Source organism: Rattus norvegicus, chromosome 19 (genome assembly GCF_021556685.1).
Source record: "Rattus norvegicus strain SHRSP/BbbUtx chromosome 19, alternate assembly SHRSP_T2T, whole genome shotgun sequence".
NCBI lineage: Eukaryota > Metazoa > Chordata > Mammalia > Rodentia > Muridae > Rattus > Rattus norvegicus.
Window position 1 is genome coordinate 66,137,888 of NC_141552.1, and position 22,973 is coordinate 66,160,860.

Genomic DNA, 22,973 nt, shown 5'->3' on the forward strand with positions numbered 1-22,973 from the left:
ATAGAACTGAAATCAGAACAATACACCCACCTCCACGCCCTAAGAAACAAAAAGTGAACTTGAGAGATTAGCAATTCCATGTATGAAGGGGACTGCAGGGTAGTGCAAGGTAGGAAGAAGAGATGTGGTAAGGTATCCAGATGTGATTCTATGACAGAAAGGAGACATTAGGTAAACCTAAGAAAGTCTAAAAGGTCTACAGCTAATACTACAGTGTCAATGCTGGCTTCTTAGTCAGACCAAGGCAGCATGCAGCAAGATGGAGGCAATAAGGGAAAGCTAGGTGAGAATTATACAAGACTTCTGCTGTTTATGCAAATTTTCTCAAAATCTGTTTTTTCAAAAACACAAAGTATAATTTTACAAATTATCAGGCCTGTAAATAAAAAGTGCCCCTTAATAATTCCACTCCCATAATTCAAACAAAACTAGAAACTAGAATATGAAGAAAAAATAGACTGAAATGGATCTCAAATGAGTATTACACTATACCTGAAGAAAAAAAAAATATATATGGCAGTCACACTTGACAATAAAGCTCTTTTACTACAATAAGCGTAAATAACATTGTACACTTTTTTGCACAATACATGGCCAAGTAAGGTAAACACAAAAGCCTCCTGAGCCATTTTTCAAGATTTATTTATTTTGCTTTATGTCTATGAACAGTGTGTGTGTGTGTGTGTGTGTGTGTGTGTGTGTGTGTGTGTGTGTGTGTGTGTGTGTTGCCCAAGAAGGCCAGAAGAGGGCACTGGATGCCCCTGGAACTGGAGAATGGATAGTTGTGAGTCATCATGTGGGTGTTGGGAATCCAACCTTGTTCCTCTGGGAAAGCTTCAAAGATTCTAAACCTCTGAGCCATTTCTCTAACCCACTCAGATATATTTTAAAGCCAACAGGTTTCAGAACTGTTTCAGAACCTTGAGGTCCCCATACAAGACAGAGATAACAATTCTCCAAGATGTATAGAAAACCACCCAAATAGAACAGACCTTCAAGCCAGCAAATGTGAGACATTACATTTTAAGACATAATCCAGATTATATTTTTATCTGAGATTTTTGTACAGCAAAGACAAAGTGCTAAAGCAAGTGCCAGGCTAATGCAGGGCTCTGAAGATCTGCAAGTAGGTTCAACACAGGAGCGACCAAAGAACCCTGGTCTACAAAGTGAAGCACAGGTATTTTTGAGGACATCTTCTAAACAGGAAGGATTATGTACACAACAAAAAGTGACGAGACACAGGGAAGGTGGCAGAGGAATGGGCTCCATAGTCCTGGGAGGAAAAGTCATCTAAAGAGGGGTTAACGGTAGAGGTTACATACAAGATCCATCCCATACCACAGACAAGGTCTACTCCTGTACACAACAAAACAGCAGCGGTCAAACGAAGAGAAGCAGCTCTAATGCCAACGCACAACTGAGCACACGCAGTCAGTCCCTGAAAACCAGACCAGCTCTGCAGCGAGACTGATCTTCAGACTTCCATGAGACTTTCAGCAGACAACTACCGTGGTCCACAGCAGGGAGAACCTGCTGAAACTACGCATGCTCCAAGAGGTTAAGATGTACAGATCCTTTTACCAGTGTAAACTTTTTGTTGTATTTTAAATGTGTGTGAACACACACGCCATGGTGCACTCTGTGGAAGCTGGGTGACATCTGTGATGTCAGCACACTCTTCCTGCCTTTGGGTAGCTTTGGGGACCTGACCACTGACCTTCAGGTCTACATGCCTTCTCTACCTGCTCAGCCATCTGGGCAGCAAGGGAGTGGAGTTTTTAAAGATGTCAAAAAGCACACAGACTTTGAGGCTCAACACAGTCGTCTTCACAGTGTGACTCACAGATCACTGAGGAGCCTCCAAACCTACCCAGAAGTCTCCACGTTTGGGAGATTCTTATTAACAACACCAAGTTTTACTGGGGTGACACCTGAACAGATAAGAAATAACCAGTTTGGTGACAGCCCAAACTACATAAAGAGACCCACTGGAAAGAAAGGGGGAGAGAAGAAAAGAGAAAGAAAAGGAGAACAGAAAGAAAGGGGGAGAGAAGGTTGAAGGAATCAGTGTCATAGAGCAGTGACTCTCCTGGATGCACAAATCCTGTCTCACGGGCACCTATCCTGCCTGGCGTGCACCAACCACTTAGACAAGCCCTCTCTCCTTGGGAAGCATCCCTCTTCCATCAGAATGTGACTGGCCTGAAACTTGACTTGCTGAAGCATAGGGACTGGCAGAGGTTTTCTGGAAAGCAAACAGAAGGCTACTTCAGAAACACTCAGCCAGTCTAATATACTAAAATGAAAGCTTTTGGGAAAGACTGAGTTTAGGAAAACACCCCAATGGGCAGACGGTACCTGGCAAATTTCTGAAATAGCATCACCCCACAAAAGAGTACAGCCACATTTGGACATGTGACTGACTCCAAGACCACTATGTGATGCTGCACTGCACAGGGTAAAATCCCCATATTCACCACAGAAAATGCAGAAAGAGAAAACCTGAAATGCAAGTGGGGCAATGTATTTGTCAGAAAACCTACAAAATTATATTCAAAGTACTAAAATACACTGTCGTTGTATTTTCCTGGTATTTTTCAGACACAATTGACTCATAAGGCATAATTTGTAAAATTTTAACACATAGATCTCTTATCACTAACTTTTTATTGGGAAACTAGTTATTTTAAATAAGAATACAAAGTGTTTTCCAGGGCAGAGTTTGGATCCACAAGAATTACAGTATTGGGTCAGCTCCTAGAGGCAATAAAAAACAGTTCATGCTGTCCCAAGGTCCTGTGTATGTAAGAAAACAGCATCTAATCTAAAACACAAACTCAGCATCACCCCCATATCAAGTCCATCTTGGGACACACGTACAATCTCGCCATACCAGTACTTATGATGGGACCCTTAAGCCTTCAGACTCACAAATAAACCTATTCAAGCCCAGCACTGACTCCAACAGCCTTTCCTCATTTAAAATTGGAAGCTAGTGCCCCGGGACAAGTGAGCACATTCCCTTTTTATACAAAATGATGTAAGTACAGCGTCTTACCGGTTGTTTTAGAACTCTCTACAGACAGTGCCCTGAGCACTGCAGCACACCTGTAATCCTAGCACCCAGGAGGCTAAAGCACATGGTAGGCTAGCATGAGCCACACAGTGAGAGGTAGCTCCCCAAAACCAGTATCAGTAACATGTGGGCGCAGGGCACATTGTGCTCTGTGCATGAACACAAACTTTCAGTGAAGGCATACATGTGGTGGTCAGGGGACAATGTGAAAAGGGCAGTTTTCACCTTCTACCACGTGATCCTGGGGATAGAGTTCTTGTCAGGTCTGACAACAGGCACCTTTACCTGCTGAGCCTTCTATCTTACAAGCAGTTTGTTCGGTATGAGACAGGGTCTTATGTAATCCAGCCAGCCTTGTTGGAGAAGGTAGGGTGTGTCATTGGTGGTTGTCTTTGAGGTTGCAAATACCCAGGCCACTCCCAGTTAGCACTAGTGCGCTGTCTCCTCTCTCCCTCCCACCACCAACCCACCCTCCCTGCCTGCCTGCCTGCCTGCCTGTTGGTCGCTTGTTGATAAGATGTAAGCTCTCAACTACTGTTACAATAGCACGCCCGCTGGCTGCCATGCCCCAACATGGAATAACCTAACGTTCTGGAACTGTGAGCCCCCAATTAAATGCTTCCTTTTATAAGATGCCTTGGTCATGGTCTGTTGTCATGGCAATTGAAAAGACACCTACCTTCATTTTTATGCTTAACTTTATTTGCTGGTGTTTGACAAGTCAAACTATGTAACCAAGAATAATCATGGGAATCTAGCATGTGACAGACCATTGCAGGTGAATTCAAGCAGAGATGAGATCATCAGGATGAACTCTAAACTTGGGATGGCTGCTTTCCTTAAAAACAAACTTAGGGTAGACAGGAGAAGTCAAATACAGACAGATGCAGAGTCTGGAAGGGGGTGCAAGAAGTTCTATATTGGTCAAACAGCCCAAAGACTGCTACCAACCTTCAGAAGCTCAAAACAGACCTAGCACACTAGCGCATACTACCCTAGACCTGGCCTCAAGTCTATCTATAGGGGGATATACACTTGAGCCCCTAGACTACAATGCTGTGATAGGCCAATGCATACAAATTAAAACAATGTTTTGTTCAAGGTCATGAACAGTTTTAGTAATAACAAAGCATCAATTTTCCTAAGGCAGTGAATGAGTATAATGCCTTAGAATTCGTGGCACAAAAGACCTGCCCTCCAACATAACAGAGTAACGCTTGAACACCTATGTCTTACTATGTCTTTAGAAAGACTGAGGTTATCTTAGAGGCATTAATTTATATTTAACATAAACTGTATTGCTTTTCTGCGTGTGCTGCACTCTGTTCCCCTTTCCCCTGCTTCTCGAGTGCTGGAATTACAAGTGTGCACCATCATGGCTGACTGTAAACACTAATTCTTAGCCAAAATAAGTCCCAGTAAGACACTTGGGTCTGGAGAAGGGTTTTAACTGACTCTGGTAGGTTAGAAAGAGCAAACTCGTTAATCATCCTCGGTACTAAGACTAGTTCTACACACCCACAATTCTGTTTGCCAGAGACCACACTCTCAACTTCCCAGTAACAGCCAAGATGTTGGTGCTTATTTGATTACAAAGATAACAATTCAGAACAAACAGACACGGCAGTTTGTGAGGGCACCAAACACTCCGTCAGCTGGCGAGGAGTAACGTAAACAGTGTCAGCCATCTCTCCAGAGAAGGGACAGGTGGCAAATGAAGGAACATTGCTGGAGGAGCCTATGGCTGAAGAACAGCAAGGTTCGGTATTAGTGGGACAAACAAAGAAGACAATAAACCTATTTTATAGGGTAAAAATAATTCAACAGGAAAAGGAACTTGCAAAGTTAGCAACAGCAAGTTTAAAAGAGAAATATTCTCCCAAATTGGGAAGGTCTTCAAAACCACTTTTAAAACTACTACAGACTCCCCAAGAAAGGTTTCAGAACGTCATGCCACAAAGGGCAACAAGACCACACAGCCAACACAGCCAAAGTGCACAAATTCAAAACAGAAAGACGTAGAGAAAACCCTGGGTGACGAGTCAGGCAGTGCTGAGCCATCACGCGGCCATGATGAGCTCAGCATTCAAAATGGGGATCCCTCGGACATCAGGAACCAGCCCAGTCAGTGCTGCAAAGCAATGTTAGCTGGGGTGCAACTGGAGAGCTCTTTAGAAATTAAAGGACCTTGCTGTTCTTGCAGAGAATCCAGATTAGGTTCCCAGCACCTACATGGTGGCTCACAGCCATCAATACCCACAATTCCAGGGGATCACATGGCCTCTTCTGACCTGAGCAAAAGGTCAGCACACCTGAGCAAAAAGGTCAGCACAGGGTAAAAACACATGCACACAGGACAAATACTAAACACACATGAGATATGAACAGATACGTGATGATCCTAGTCCACCAAACATTAGAAGTCATGGATTTGGTAAATCTGTATGTAAAACTTTTAACAGTCCGTGGAAACATAAGCAAAACAATTGCAATGGCTGATTTGTTCCTTGTATAAATTAACAAAGGGAAGGGTGTGCTCCATAATAAAATTTCTAGCATCTCAGACTATAGCAAATGACCACAAAAAAAGTCCATGATAAAGATGGCTGCCCTTGAGTTGCTCATAAACAGTTTATCTCTGAATATGCCCTGGAAGAGAATCTTCACTCCAGTAGCTGCAGAGATCAAGTTGAAAGATCAAACAATGAAAATCAAATAGAAGCCCTCATTGTAAGATTAGCTGAATTAGCAGGTAGTGGTGGTGCACATGTTTAATCACAACGCTCGGGAGGCAAAGGCAGGTGGATCTGTGAGTTCGAGGCCAGACTGGTCTATAAAGCAAGGTTCAGGGCAGCCAGGACTATACAGGAAAACCCTGTGTGAGTATCAGGGGTGGGGGAGAGATGATTTTAGACTGGCTAAATTATTGAGAAAACTTCAAGTCCTGGCCTTGAATGGTGTTAGCAGTTAACTGCCAAAGAATGAGATCCTGAAACTTAGAATGTGGATACGTGGCAGGGCCCTAAAGATTCTCAAGGGATGTAATCCCTGTGTTTTGATATGGGCCTTATTTATTGCTACAGACTCACTGTGAGGAGATTCTGGGTTTAATATGGAGGCTCGAACAGTTACAAAACATTTGTCAAAAGAAGGGTCTACTGACTAGGAGTTGGCTTAGTGTTGATAAAGGGGTTTTTAAGGCTCAAGGAAACTGCAAGTCTAGAGTGGGCAGGCTGTGTAGGACTTAATCCTCCATAATGGGAAGGATGGCTTGCCCTTCACAAATCCTGTAAGATACAAAATAGTGAGAGGCACCATTTGAAAAGGTTCATTGCCCCCCTTTTTCTTATGCCAGAATTTGGAGCTGGAGATGCTGCTGCTCAGGTAGATGGATTAAATGCAACAGGTTTAACTGGGTCATGGACGCACCAGAGGCCAGGTGGCAGCACTTAAGTCGCCAGAGGCAATGTTTTCATCGATACCATAATGGGCAACACAAACAAAGCAATGTCCACAATGGCCTAATTCAGAGCGGGCAGCATAGGAAATGTGATTTTTATGGTGGCATGACAGGTGCAGATCTCTGGTACTCGATAATCAATCAGTGTTTCCAGGCATAAAATAAGAAGCCTACTACATTTTTGATTGATCTCTATAAGAGAAAAATTAGAATCTCAAAAAATTAAAGAAAGGCTACTACACTGGATTGTGGCAAAAGGAAGTCAATCAGTGAAGCGATTTCCAGACCTGGGACAGTCTGCAGACCCTGAACCTTGACTAAAGGAATTGCCAGGTTCCCCTGAGGAGGGACCTTGACAAAACTTTTATGAATTTTACTGTTAGCCTTTCTCCAGTCCCCAGAGGGATCTTTACAGTGTGGGGGAAAACAATCAGACTTTCAAGGTTTTAACAAGACACAGGTTCTGAACTGTCTCTGACTACAGACCACAAGAAACATTGTGGGCTTCAAGTTAAATAAAATAGGGCCTTTTGGAAGTTCAGTGGGTGATTAATGGGAGTTTTGGCTGAAAACTGACTCACGTTTTATTAGATCCAGTACTCATCCTGGGCCCGGAACTCATCCTGTACATGTTTCCTCAGTTCCAGAATGTACGATATACTTTAAAGTTGGCAGAGCTCTCACACAAGTTCTGTGATCTGTAGAACTGAAGGTTTTTATAGTTGCAAATGTCTCTAGAGTTCCTTCTGCTGGGGAAAAAAACACTATTGTGTCTCTGGACAGACTGCAAAAATTAGTGCTTGAAAGACGAAAAAACGACGGTAATAGGGAAGTAAAGGACGCGTCCTCACCCCGACTCCCTTTAACACTCTTGTCCAGTCAGAGCAGAAAGACAGATGGATGGTGGGGGAGAACAGTTGACTATCAAAGAGTCAATCAAATAGTGACTCCAATTACAGCTGCTCTACCAGGTGTGGTGTGGTGTGGTGGGTGTGGTGTGGTGTGGTGTGGTGTGGTGGGTGTGGTGTGGTGTGGTGTGGTGGGTGTGGTGTTCCAACAAGCAGATTAACAACTAGTGTGTGATATGCAGCTGTCCATAAAGACAGACCATAAGAAGCAAATTGTAAATACAGCAATATACCCTGGGTCATGACTTAGTTGGAAGGGATCTTGATCATCTGTTCTGCCACAATCTCACATTGGTCTACTATACTGGTGGCATTATTCTGACTGGACCAAGTGAACAAGAGGTAGCAGCCACTTTGGACTAATGCACACAAATGCACATCAGAGGATGAAAAATGAATCCAACAAAAACTCAAGGGCCTTCTCCCTCAGTGAAATTCACAGGAGTCCAGTGGTAGTGGACATGAAGATATAGTTCTTTTAAGTGAAGGATAAGTTTTATATCCGGCCCTTCTCACCACCAAGAAAGAATTTTAGTGGGCCCATTTGGATTCTGGAAAGAACACATTCCTTCCTTGGGTGTGTTACTCTGACCCATATACCATGCTGCTCACTTTGTGCTGGGCATGAAACAAAAGGCTCTTCAACATGTCCAGACTGCTGTCCAGGTTCCTGTACCATTTAGACCATATGATCCAGCAGGCTCAATGACACTGTGTGTCAGTGGCAGGTAAGGCTCTGTCTGGGGCCTCTGGCAAGCCCCTAGAAGTGAGTCATTGACCTTTGGGATGTTGTAGCAAGGTTCTACCATCATCTATTGACAGACGTCTTTTTCCCATTGGGAGACAGCTCTTGGTCTGCTTCTGGGTCATACTGGCAACAGAACGTTTGACAATGAGCAACCAAGTTGCTTGCGCATAAGCCAGCCATCATGAGCAGGAAGTTCTGTGACCCACTGAGCCATGGAGTAGGAACATGCACGGCAGCAATCCATTATCAGATGGAGGCAGGACAGACATCATCTGGCCCAGCAGGACCTGAAGTTTTGTAAAATCAAGTCATGTATTATTCTACTCCTGCACAATGCTGCCTGCTCTCGAGCGCACCTATAGCTTCCTGGGTTTGCCCCGTGTGTGACCAGCTGGCTGAAGAAGAGAAGCGCGGTGGCCTAGTTTCCTGTACATTACTCGGACACCACCCAGCAATGCACAGACAGAGCATTACAACACCTTTCTGCAACAACCCTAAAAGCCGCAGCAGCAAAGCATCATCACCATACTTCAGGCAGCACACAGTCACACGTATTTTGTTCAGAGGGAAAAATGACCAGAAGTGTGACTGCACAGCCAATGGACTGGCTGGATGGGAGGGACTCAGAAGGAGAGTGACTGGCTGGAAAATTGGTGAGAAAACATCTGGGCAAGAAGTATGTGGATAGAGCTCTCCAAATGAGCAAAGAATGTAAAAATATTTATGCCCCATGCTCATCAAAAGCTTACTTCAACAGAGGATAAATTCAATGATCAAGTACATAGAGCGACCCCTTCTGTGGGCTGTCCGAGTCTTTCCCCAGTCATCTCTGTCATTCCCCAACATGAACACATGGCTGTGGTGGCAGACACAGAGATTACGCCTGGGCTCAACAACATGGACTTCCACTCACCAAGGCTAACCTGGCTACAGCCACTGGGGCATGCCAGACCTGCCAACAGCAGAGACTAATACTGACCCCAAAATGTGGCACCATTCCTTGGGGTGACTAGCCAGCAATACGATGTCAGGTTGGTTACACTGGACCACTTCCTCCATGGAAAGAACAATACTCTGTCCTTGCTGGAGTAGATACTTATTCTGGAATGAATTTGCCTTTCCTGCTCATCTTACTCATGCCAGAGTCGCCGTCCGTGGACTTACAGACGTCTTGGCAACTGCCGTGGTTTTCCAGCCAGCAGTGCTTCAGATCAAGGATCTCACTCGATAAGCAAGTGTGACCATGGGATCCACTGGTCTCACCATGCTCCCCACCATCCCAAAACTGCTGGCCCAAAAGAAAGATAGAACTGGGGTTTGAAGACACAGTTACAGCACCAATTAGTGGCAGCAACATGAAGGGCTAGCATATGCTTCTCCAAACAGAGGTATAGGCTTTGAATCAGCATCTAATATATGCTACAGTTTCTCTCATAGGCAGGATCCATGGGTCCATAAACCAGAGGATAGAAAAGGGAATACTCCCACCTAATATCACCCCCATGAGTTACTAGGACTTTTTTTTTTTTTTTTTTTGGGCCTTCCTGTTCTGTTGGCCGAGAAGTTTTGGTTTCAGGAGGGAAAGCTCCTGCCAGGAGCCACAACAAACATTCCACTGAACTAGAAGCTCAGACTACCTCCTTGCAACTGAGCTTCTGATGCCCTTAAGCCAACAGGATAAGAAAGGAATGACAGGAAGGAAGGAAGGAAGGAAGGAAGGAAGGAAGGAAGGAAGGAAGGAAGGAGGGAAGGAAGGAGGGAAGGAAGGAAGGAAGAAACAAAGAGAGAAAGAGAGAAAGAGAGAAAGAGAGAGAGAGAAAGAAAGAAAGAGAGAAAGAGAGAAAGAGAGAAAGAGAGAGAGAGAAAGAGAGAGAGAGAGAAAGAAAGAAAGGGAGGAAGAAAGAGAGGGGGGAGAGGGGGGGAGAAAGGGGGGAGGGAAAGAAAGGGGGGAGGGAAAGAAAAGAAAGAAAAGAGAAAGGAAAGAAGGAATAACAGTGTTAGGAGGGGTAACTGACCCAGATTACCAATGAGAAATTGGATTGCTTTTCCACATGGAGGTAAGAGAGATTATGTGTGGAGTACAGATCATTTATAGGGTGTCTTTTGGTATCACCATATCCTGTGATTAAAGTCAATGGGAAACTGCAATAATCTAATTAATCCAAGCAGGATGACAAATAGCACAGACCCTCCAGGAACGAAGGTAGGGGTCACTCCTCCAAAAAGAGCCAATACCTGCTTGAAGTACTTGCTGACTGTAGAGGAAATGCAGAACAGGTAGCAGAGAAGAAGTTACAAGTATCTATCTATACCAGGTGCAGAAACGAGAATTCAAATAGGCATGAATGTTTGTATCATATTTTGTTAAGAACATTTGTATAAATATTTTTTCTCAATTCCTTTATCATGTAATGTAATAGCAATTAATCAGTGATATTATACTAAGTATTGATTCTTCAAGGGAGCTTGTTACCTATTCTAAAGTTTACAGTGTTTCCAGCTGTACAAGCAATAGTTACATAAGTATAATCGTGGCCTAGTTAGTCTTCATTTGGGAATTAAGCATGACATAAGGAACTGTGACTGTGTCAGGATGACGAGGGTGGACCTGTGATGGTTATCGTTGGTTGTCAACTTACTATATGTAGAATTGACTAAAACCCAAGCATATAGATACACCAGTGAATAATCTGTTTTAGTTAAATCATTTGAAGCGGAAAGACACACTTTTGGGGAAGAGACACCTTTAATCTTGGCCGTATCATCTGGTGGTGGCCTGTACATACAAAATAAATAAATACAAAAGAAGGAAGAGTGTTCTCTTTGCCTTATCCTCACTCTTGCTGGTAAGTTCATTTCTTCATTGGCTTTACAGCCTACTACTTCAATTTCAAGTGTATACTTCTGAAGACCAACCAAGATATCTAGCCTCATGGACTGAACAACTGTTGGATTCTTGAACTTTCTGTTGCTAGACAGCCATTGGTATAACGTACTTTTGACAGACAGACAGACAGACAGACAGATTCTGTAAGAGATGTTCCTCTAGGCAACTCTAATAGAAAAAGTAACGTCTCCAGTTAAATCATTTAAAATAAAATCTAAAAAACTATTGGGAGTCAGAGGCAGGCAGATCTCTGTGAGTTCAAGGCCAGCCTGGTCTACAAAGTAAATCCAGAATAGCCAGGGCTAAACCTAAAAACCCTGTCTTGACACAAACATATTCCTCCAAAAGAAAACAAATAATCTAAAGATTAGGGGCTGGAGAGATGACTTGCCAGTTAAAAGCATATTCTACTTTTCCAGAGGACCTGGGCTTGATTCCCAGCACTGATATGGTGGCTCACAACCATCGGTAAACACTCCAGTTTCAAGAGATGCAAGTCTGTCTTCTAGATCCTATGGGATCAGACATAATATATGCAGACAACACACACATACACTAAATAACAACATCTAGACATCCATTGGGCTTCCCATTCTTGTACTTGTAAAAGACTAACAAGCACTGTGTGATTTAGACATTCTAATATTCCTCTGAAATAAGGCATTACAAAAGAGTCTAGGACCAAGGGGTTGGGGATTTAGCTCAGTGGTAGAGCGCTTGCCTAGGAAGCGCAAGGCCCTGGGTTCGGTCGCCAGCTCCGGGAAAAAAAAGAACCCCCCCCCCCCCAAAGAAGAGTCTAGGACCAAAGCTATAGCAGAGAGGCTGCAATTAAGAAGGTTGCCAGCATTGTATCATCAGACAGTAGGACCTTTCAACTATCTCTTTCCTCCCCTAGCCCCTGATGCCAATGCCCCACAATTCTGGATTCTGAACATGACTTACTTACTATCTTTGCTACCGCATATTGCTTTCAATAAAACATGAACCCAGTTAGCAAAGCAGAGAGGCTCAATCTAAAGAACCAACCATATCCAGACAGATATGGCCATCAACTTACCTATCTCTGTGTCTGTAAGATTAAATATCATGCATCAGTTTCACTTAGCAAAGTACTACCAATATGAATTACACTGCTGACTTCTAGACTGAGAACTATGAAAGAATCCATCGTTAACGGCCAATTTACACAACTTTTTATTTAAAACTCAAAAGGGTCTCAGTGTGTAGCTTAGTAGGTAGAGTGCTCACCTAACCTTAGGAAGGCCTAGGTCCAATTTCTATAAACACACACACTCACATATACACACGGTTTCCCAAAACAAGTGTTCTACAGGTTCTTACCCTACCCTAGCAAATAAGGTGAAATGTACACCCTAAAACCCTAGTCCTGAGGGCAGATGCAACCAGCGTTACCTGAGAAGCAAGAGGATGGAGCATGAACACTTTATCCCTCACTGGTTGCTTCTGAATGAGCTGGAGTTCTTCCAGAGGGATTTTCATTTGCTTACAAAGGACGTTCTAAGCAGCAGCAGCAGCAGCAGCAGCAGCAGCAGCAACAAGGCACCATACACTACTGTGCAAGTTAACCATCTCAATGTGCCCTAAAGCACACTGCAGCTACATACCAAAATACATGCCACTGGTATAAAAGGTCCTGAAGATTCGTGCAACCCGGGAGACAACCTTTACACCTAACAGGATTTCCCTTGGATAACGGATAATCCTGACTGGTTTCCTTGACCTAAGTCTGTATGTGCCCTGTCTCATTTCTTAATTGTAAAAACGGAACAGTGGATTTACTTCCCTGGCAAATGTCTTTCCTGACCTTTAATTCTCTTCAGGGCACAGGCTTGAACACCTCCTGTAAGAACAGAGATACAACAACCCTCCCTGTGTGCTCTGGATCCTGCATCCAGAGGCTAAAGGACGCACAGGTCCTGTAAAAGGTGCACAAAGCAGCACCGTGAAGTGAGACATGGCGACATTTCTGTCTGCACGGGAAGAACCTTCATTTAGGACATACAGAAGACAGAATGATGCTTAATGAGTTAAGGGACAGGACGCAGACTATACAAAGGACAGCACAAGTAAGCAGAGTCCACTAGAACTCAGTGGCCAGCATGCAACTAGATAAAAGGTCAAACACTCGGTTAGAGAAAGTGATGACCTCTGTGCTGACGTCTAACTGCAGAACAGGACATAGACAGTGTCGCGGCAGAGGTCTTAATTGAAACACAAGTGTCTGTCTTCCTAAAGACAAAGGGAAAAGTACTTAAAGTAGTGCAGACTTGGAGAGGCTCTAATGGTTTAAATGAAAAATGCTCTAGTTCAAGTCTCTGCACACTTGATCCCAGTTAGTGATGCTACTTAGAGAAAGCAGCTTCTTGGAGGAACTGCATTACTGGGGACAAGTTTGTGAGTTCAAGGCTTCGTGCTGCTTCTAGTTTCACTGCAGCTGCAGATCTACTCTTGGCCCCTGTTCTGACACCCTGTATGGCACACACACCTCCCTAGCACAACAGTGGACTCCTGTCCCTCTGCAACTGAAAACCAAAATAAACAATGCCATAAATTCCTTTTAATTATGATGTTTTCTCATAGCAGCATAAAAGTAATCAATACAGAGGCTAAAAAGAAACCCTATCTAACACTTAGGACAGAGGTTAAGAGGTGACATGACACTGTCAGGCTTTTACAGACACTGAACAGAAATTACGTTCCGGAAGCCCCAACACTGAGCTGCTTTCCAAGGCTCCTGCCACAGCCCACCCTGACCACACGCAGCTGCAACAATGCCTTTATGTAACTTGTTTAGCAAAGAGTAAAACGGATACATCCCTGGGTAAAGAAGCCAGGCATGATTAACAGCATTCCTATAACTTTAGCGCCACAGAGGCTGAGACAGGTGACTGTCCTAAGTTCAAGGCCGGCACAGGCTACAGAAAAAAAACTGTCAGGACAAATAAACAAACAATCCTGTGAGTCAATACTTCTATGATTAAATGTGCTTACTCTTTTTTTAAAAAAATTATTGTATGTGCAAGGGTGTTTTGTTTGCATGTCTGTAACCACTTTTGTGCAGACCCTAAAATTAATAATTGTGAGATGCCATTTACATGCTGGGAATTAAACCCAGATCCTCTAGAAGAGTAAGAGTAGTCAATGCTACTGATTTATCTTTACAGACCCATAATGATACTGTGTAATGAAACAAAATGTGCTTTGCTACCTATGATGTGTCTCGATGTGACCCTGGCCATCCTAGGTAAGATGTAGGGTTTGGGGGCTGGGGGCTCAGTGGTTAAGAGCACTAGCTACTCTACCAGAGGGCCTGAGTTTGATTCCCAGTACCCACATAGTGGCTCACAACCATCTATAATGGGATCTGATGCCCTCTTCGGGCACACAAGTCTACATGCAGACAGACAGTGACACATATAAAATGAATCTTTTAAGAAGAGAATGTAGGGTCCCTGGGACAATCAATTTTCCTGGGTCCCTTCCTCCAGCCATGCTGCTCTAAGCAGGTATGTCCAATGTCCTCAGTACATTGTGCTAGGCAAAGTACTTATCTTTGCTGTTCTTGAGGACAGAGGGCTGTGCATTATCAAGGACATGGCTTGCTTCTACACTGTACTTTCAAGGGTACCAAGACAGAAAGCATGCCACACTCTTTCACCTAACTTAGAATGTCAACATTACAAAAATAATAAAACAATTTTGCTGGGTACAATGATTCATGCTTGAATCCTGGCACCCAGAAGTCTAAAGAGGAGGATCTCTTGAGTCTAGAAGGTCAGAGGTAGTCTGGGTAACACAGAGTCATCAGCCTCAGCAGGCAGGAGATGGTCAGCCCGACTGCACACACGCAAAGCACAATGCTCCTAGCCTCATATTTTTCTATTTTGTTTATTTCAACTTAAATTTTATTTATCTAGACAAAGCCTCACTAGGGTTGCCTCCAATTTCTGATCTTCCTGTTTCTACTTTACTATTTTGAATATACATGTTAAATTTAAAAAAAAAAAAAAAAAGCATAAGGATCTGGAGAGATGGCTCAGCAATTAGGAGCACTGACTGCTCTTCCAGAGGACATTCCCAGCATCCATGTGGCAGCTGACAACCGTCTGTAACTCCAGCTCCAGGGGATACAACACTCTCTTCCAGCCTCTGTAAGCAACAGGCACACATGCTGCAGATACATGCTAGCCTAAAACAAACTAAAACCATAGCTGATGTGCACATACAAACGAACCAAGCCTTCTTTCATATAAATCACACTTTATCATCATGCCTTATCACTTTCAGAAGCCAACATGTTGCTGGGTGTGATGACTTATACCTGCAATCACAGAAAAGACTGGAGGCCAATCTGAGATATATCATCAAGAGTTTTTCAAAAAACAAAAAGCTGACAACACACACACACACACACACACACACACACACACACACACACACACACCCCTCAGGGGTGGAGAAATGGCTCAGCAGTAAAGAGCACCTTTCCTGCAGAATAGCTGGGTTTTAATTCCCAGCAGTCATGTGGCGACTCTTCACTGTGCTTGCCTCGAGTTCCAGGGAATCTAATGTTTTTCTGATCTCCTTGAGAGCCCAGTAAACAAGCGGTGCACAAGATACAGTAAGCAAAGCACACATATAGAAATTACTTTCTCTTCAAATTAACTGTACCAGAGCCCAGACCAAGTAGGCCAACCCTACAAGCTCTCAGCATACGATCCTAGTATGATTTTCTTCTAGTCGGAGAATTACATCTCTAGAATCATGAAATACTAACAATCACCCCCACATACAAATAAACAACATTTTGCTTTTCCTTGTTCCTCATTAATATGCATGAATAAATATAGTTCCAATCCTGGGTGCGTGTGGCTGGCTCCCAGGCTTCCACTCTCTTTTTCCTTTTCATTTTAACAGTGTCTGGTGCAGGGACAAGCTGGATCTGCCTTCAAATCTAAAATAATTTCTTCTATTGGGATGGAGAGAAGCACATGGGGTCACTCCACTGCCAGGACAGCGCCTGCCTGTTACTGATCCTTTGTCATAGCTTAAGGCCTGCAGTCAGTTTCCTCTCTGTCTATCTTTTTACTGATCCCTTCCCTTACTTTTTCAAGACAGGGTCTCACTCTGGCCATCCTGGAACTCTCTATGAAGATCAGGCTAGCCTCGAACTCCAATATCTGCAGACCTCTGCATCCCCAATGCTAGGATTAAAAGGATATGCCACAACACCCAGCTCTTTTTATTCTCCTATTAATTGAATTATTCACTTTACATGATGATAGCTTTCACCCTGACAGTCCCCTCACCTGGTCCTTGTGCCTTCTTTATTAAAAATATGTGTGTATACTCTGCATGTGCATGTACAAAAGCACTGCATGTGAGCCTGACACACAAAGAAACCAAAACAACATGCTTGCGTCCCTCGGAGCTGGCGTTACAGATGGCTGCATGTCATCTTTAAGTTCTGAAAACTGAGCCCAGGTCCCCCAGAGGAAGTGCTCTTCAGCACAAGCCACCTCTCCAGCCCCTATAGTTCCTCTCCTTCAAGCAACTCAAGGGAAAGATTAGTCAGATCCATTTCAAAGGGGCCAGAGGCAATGGTGACCAAGATAAAAATGGAGTAAGAACACTGACTAAGGAGGTAGAGGGAGGCCTGTAAATAACAGATAACATCTGGGGCTACTCACCTGAAAACACTAAGAACTGGGCAAGACATGGAGATCTTAAAACTTGCCAAGAACTTTTCTTGCCAGTTATCAATCTTCCATTAGAGAAGAAACAATATGCCAGCTATGACTCAAAGGCAGATGGGCCTCTATGGGGACAGATGTTCCTATTTTCAGAACACATGCCAGTCACTCTCAGGAGGTTTGGGACATATCAAAGATCCCATTCCTTGCAAATGTTCACAGCCTGGCCTCAAATCAGGGAAATCATGAAAGCTGCAGCAGGACCCAAACCAGCAGCACAGGATCCAGGTCCCAGATCCAGCCTGCGCACGTCTGACTCTATCCTTCACGGTAACAGCTGACGCACATGCACGTGGTACTAAACAAGCACAGCACCTGCCACTGGGTCTGCAAACTACTTAGAGGAGGCGGGAGGAACAAGTGCATTTTGTAGACGAGACCATCAACCTACTATTTTTTCAATGAAATCTCCCTCACAAGGACACAAGAGATGTTACTTATAGACCCCAGGAGTGGTGTAGTTACTCCACACCATCCTCTCTGAATAAAATCCAGGACAGCAGTCACTGTCTTGAGCAAAATTCCATCAGGCCCAAGAGCAAATGCAAAAAGCAGTACTCACAGATTCCATGGCAAAAATCAGTGCTGCTCAGGACTGGGTATGAACTCCAGCAGGGCAGGATGCTCTGAAAGGAGAAAGAAAAGCAGAGTTCGTCAATGCTGATCTCTTAGCGCCTTTCACACTTTTAGTCTCTTTCTACCTGGACCAACTGAACATAACCAGTAATCGTTATGAAGGTGCATCCTGAGTTGGTCTGGGTTACACAGAGCTCTTATCTGACAGTTTGCTTTCCATCAAGTGTTTATTCTCAGTGTTACAAAACGACGACGCACAGGACAGGGGGAGGGAAAGACCCAACATGATTCTCTGATGAACTGGCTTGGTGTCTCTTTCTCTCCTCCCCTAAGCAAGGATTCACTCAGCACTAGGCTCGTTTCACCTTAAGACAAGCTTAGATGGAGTTTAACAGTAATCCAAACAGCATAATCATCAAACCTTTATCAAAGTCTTACATTTTTGTATCCTCTATGAAATTTTTGTTGAAACTTCTACAGTATATGGCATTCCCAGCCACCCATGACTGCCTCCTTCCTGAGCATTCTCCCTCCTCCCTCACCGTCCCTCAAATGCTCCCCGAACCAAGACAACGCTTGTCTAGTAGAGAACACTCTGGGGCGCACACTGGTCAGCTACTGCCCAGCATGGTACACCCCACTACATGCACTCATACTTCACATCCTCAATCTACGTTCATATCCCAATCTAAAGAGGAATCTATTCTCAATGACACAACAGCGCACTTCCAGAGCCAGCAGCCCATGCCTACAGATCCAGTACTTGTGAGGTGGAGCCAAGAGAATCAAGAGTTTAAGGTCATCCTCGGCTACATCACAAGCTCAAGAATCACATGGATGAATCTACATGAAGTCTTCTTTAAAAAATTTAACTCGTAAAAGATGAGTCCAGGAGCTGGAGTAATGGATCAAGTGTTACTTTTCCAAGAGCCGAGTTTCCTCTCCAGCATCCACAAGTTGGTTTACTCTCTGTAATGCTAAATCCATGGAATCCAATGCACTCTTTTGGCCTCTGCAGGCACCAGACATGCACATGGTACACAGATCTGTCTGTGCAGGCACAACACCACGTACAGAAAGAGAAGAAATGGCAGGAAGGAGGACAACTCCAGCAACCTGCCAAATTAGGTGGGTGTCTTCCTTCCCAACACTACTTGAGCGAGCCTGCATACTGAATATGGGACCAAACGTGGCTGGGGTGTGCAGGGGTGTGCTGGGGTGTGCAGGGGTGTGCTGGGGTGTGCAGGGGTGTGCTGGGGTGTACAGGACTGTGCAGGGCTGTGCTGGGGTGTGCAGGGGTGTGCTGGGGTGTGCTGGTGTGTGCTGGGGTGTGCAGGGGTGTGCTGGGGTGTGCAGGGGTGTGCTGGGGTGTGCTGGTGTGTACAGGGGTGTGCTGGGGTGTGCAGGTGTGTGCTGGGGTGTGTAGGGTGTGCAGGGGTGTGCTGGGGTGTGCAGGGGTGTGCTGGGGTGTGCAGGGGTGTGCTGGGGTGTGCAGGGGTGTGGATATGTCCTCTCTAAGGTGAGCCCAAGTGGCTCAGCACAGCTGTTCACAGGGCACATTCTTCCGGGAGAAAGAAGTTAGAGGGAGGATGTCCCTAACCCGCCAGTGCCTTGTCCTACCTACTTCATTCTACACAGAGGACAAGTTCTCTCTACATTTTAAAAATTATTTATCAATATGCATGAGTGTTTCGCCTGCATGTACACCATGTACATGCTTGGTGCCTCCGGAGACCAGAGGGACCTGCAATCCCTTTTAACTGCAGTTACAGATGGCTGTGTTCCAACCATCATGTGTGTGCTAAGAACTGTACTTGGCTCCTCTGTAAGAGCAGTAAATACTCTTAACTACTGAGCCATTTCTCTAGGCCCAACTCCGAATTATTAATTATTGAACTAAAAAAAGTTGTATCAACATTAGTGTCTCTCAAAAATCTTAACAATGAGGAAAAAAAAGTCTTAAAGGAGTGTACTGAATATAACCATTCTTAGGAATCTGTGAGAGACAGGGCCCAAGATTCCATAAAGACATCTAACTGTAGAATGTTCTTGTCCCTTATATGGAGGAGGAGGAAGAGGAAGAGGAAAAGGTTTTCATAAAACCTAGAAGTGGCCTTCCTCAAACACTTAAAATGGTTCTACAATTATCATGTAATCAACTATTATACAATATTGTACAGGCCATGATGAGAAAAGGTTTATTTTGTGCAATCTTTCTTCCGAGTATTTTCAGTTCAGTATGTTAATTACAAACACTATAAACACCAGACCATGAATCTGCCAGAATCTGGAGCTTGAATTTCCTAGTCCTCTGGGCTTTAAGAATGTATTTCTGTTAATTTAAGCAGAGTAAAGGAGTAGGGAGGAAAGCAGAGTGTCCACAGTTGTTATCTGTCCTTGTTATCCATCAAACCTACATTTAATACATAGAATTTACTGTGCACAGTAAGTTTAAAAAGCAGCAAAATATTAGAAGAATCAAAACAATGGTCCCAGTGGAATTTGAGAAGAAAGCTCAGAACCTTCACAGCAATGGCGGAGCAAAGAACTGGGGGGGGTTTCGTGCACACACCTGTCGATGCAGCCCCAGCAGTTTATAGAGTACCTGAGTGGCCAGGACCTAGCACCTTCTTCTCCCTCCTAATAACTGCAGAGGGGGAGAGAAGAGGAACAGTCTAAAGCGACAGCATGCCGGCCCCTCCACCCTTAACTGTTTGAGTAATCACACTTCTGTTTTGTGACTGAACTAAAATAGTTTATTTCTGTATTTCACAGGTAGGCCTTTAATTAAAGGTATAACCACAACTTTTCATCCAGCAAATGCTTTATATAAGAATGCATTTGCCTAAAGGTGAAATCAAACTCTAGTGTCAAAACCAAGGCGGAGTCCTGTATCCAATCTTGCAAAATCACTTTAGAACACACATGACAAAGTGTTCACACTTTCCGTATATGAGAAATCAGGTGGAGTAGGACACGTGCTGTGAATACAGTAAGATTGCCAATATATTTTTAAAGGCAATTTCAAACTTCAGTGACATTAGGTTTTACACATAAAAAGTATAGGAAAACAGTGAGGTAACTTTCAAAATGGTAGAACAAACACCACATAATCTCCAAGGGATGGCTCTTCTGTTCCCTCTTACCCTGTTCCCCTCCCCATCTCGCCATGGCCAGCACCCCCCCCCCAGTCCCTCAACTCCCCTCCCCATGCCCTAAATAAACTATTCCATACTAAAAAACAAAACACATGTGCACCCATAATGCCTTGAGATCTGCAGGAGAAGGGGAGGGGGAAAAGCATAACCAGGGAAAACACAAACATAAACAAGACTCACCTACCCACGTGCACGATCCCAGTCAAGGTGAGACCCAGCTCCAAACACAAGAGCAGGGCAGGGCAGGGCAGGGCAGGGCAGGGCAGGGCAGGGCAGGGCAGGGCAGGGCAGGGCAGGGCAGGGCAGGGCAGGGCAGGGCAGGGCAGGGCAGGGCATGGCAGGGCAGGAGGGGCTCTGAGAACAAGCAGTGACCTCAAGCACAATCCTATAACCTTTGCTCCCCAACATATTAAAACTTAAAAATTAAATTTTAAAAAAATATCACCTACTCCTAGCTTGGTTTGCTGTGCACCAAGATGTCCCATGTGCATGTTACACGGTGCAAGGAAAAGTGAGCTTTCTTAGCCTGTCCTTAAACCTCTCTACAGGCTACTAATTAGTCTTAAGGCTATGGGAAAAAGTCAGAGTAACTTGAACCAGAGCACTTGCTGCTCTTATACAAGATACAGGTTCAATTCCTACCACCACATAGTGGCTTACAAATTGTCTTAACCCCAGTTCCAGAAGAGATGACAACCTCTTGTAGAGACTGAAGGCATGGGACATGTGGTCCACACACATAAGTGGAGGCAAAACACATATACACATAAAACATGTTAAGTTTAAGAAGAACCCATCTGAGTAAACGAGCTTCCAGTCAGCACATGCCCTGTTTTAAACACAGTGTCAAGCATATTGCCAGTTGTCCTACAAAGGCAGTGATGAAGCAATTCATACTGTGAATTAAATGTCTATAACAGGAACTCAGCAAACAAGAACATCTACTGCTAGGATTCTGAAATAAATTCAGGGGTGTCTTCAACTTGGTTTGACAGTGACTGTTCAACACTGACTGACATTGGGGCCAGAACTTGGAGACTAAAACAATGAGCACATTCCTGGCTTCATCCCCAGATGTTTCTAGAATTCCTAACAACTCTGACAACCAAAGCTGACCAGCCAATGCCACATCCAGAACTATCTGTCATCTGAGGAAAACAGGCCCAAAGTGGGCACTGGCGTAAACTGTTTGGAGCCCAAGGTCACACGAGGCACCAAGATCAACCTGGGAACAGGATATAGGTCTTACTGACCCTAAAGATTTTCACTCTTCTGAGGGGATATCTTTAACAGATTCCATTATTTCTAGAAAACAATTTAAATCAAGAGTCTCAAAATATTTGGGAGGAAAAAAAACTAATGAAGTATTCTAGAGTAGGAAAAACTCAGCACTAAGGAAGCAGGAAGATGAAGAATTCAGAAACACAGTGAGGTTAAAGCCAACCTGGGCTACATGAGACCCTGCAGGGAAGACTGGGGTCAGGAGCGGGGACGGAGTAGAGGATCCTACAGCTCTCCACAGAACTATATTCAAGGGTTGCAGCATTTGGAAGGTTGAGAACCACTGTACTAAGGGAATTAAGTTAAACCAAAAAGGGAATATGAGGACCAATCCCATGGGTAATATGGCTGCCCCTTCCCATGACATCATGTGAAGCACATCTCCACATGTCTGACACTGAGAATGAGTCCTAGAATGGCCTTAACTCCCAATTCTCCTGAATGATAAAATCCAACATCCATCACTGTGCTTGGTTCCTAGGATTACAGTTTCTATTATCCTGTTTATATGCCCTTTTGTATGATAAAACTTTACAAATGAAAGATGCATGAATAACTTTCAAAAATTAAAGATGGGGAAATGCTATCTATGACCTTACCCAGCCACAAATGAGCACAAGTCAATCTCCTTCTTCCTCACAGATGTCTGAGCAAGAGGAAAACAGGCAAGCTGAACAAGCTAGCTAGTAAGCCCAATCAACGCCATGGTCCTGACTGTGATGGATGACAGTTCTATAAAGCAAAATCATCGGAAGAGCTGAACAGTGAAGTGCAGGGAGCGCTGACTCACTCTCCAAGCGCAGGCTCAGAGTCAAGCTGTGTGTGTATAAACACACGAGACTTTATCTAATGTTGATCCATTTCATCTCAATAACCCTACAGACTAAGACATTGTGATTATCCTTCTTTACTGATGAGAAAAATGAACCACACACACAGGGTCTCACGGTGGGGGCGGGGAAGCCTGAATCCAGCTAGATCCAGAGAGTCACTTTTCTCTGGAAACCAAGTATTTGCAGATGGAAGTTGTTCTTATGGCTTTAAATATTTGCTTGAGAGCTCAGAGAATCTCTGTATTGCCGGAAGTTCTCAGACAGAATTC

At 44.1% G+C, this 22,973-nt stretch overlaps 1 protein-coding gene across 14 annotated transcripts in view; it reads right to left on the reverse strand.

The window, feature by feature from the left end:
- The window catches only part of Ankrd11 (ankyrin repeat domain 11), a 158,658-nt gene that overhangs the window by 73,817 nt on the left and 61,868 nt on the right, over positions 1–22,973 (reverse strand). For all 14 annotated transcript variants that reach the window (XM_087594976.1, XM_087594988.1, XM_087594984.1 and 11 more), the window contains exon 2: positions 17,419–17,482. The gene's annotated coding sequence lies outside the window, so the exon portion shown is untranslated. The remainder of the gene's footprint in view (positions 1–17,418; positions 17,483–22,973) is intronic.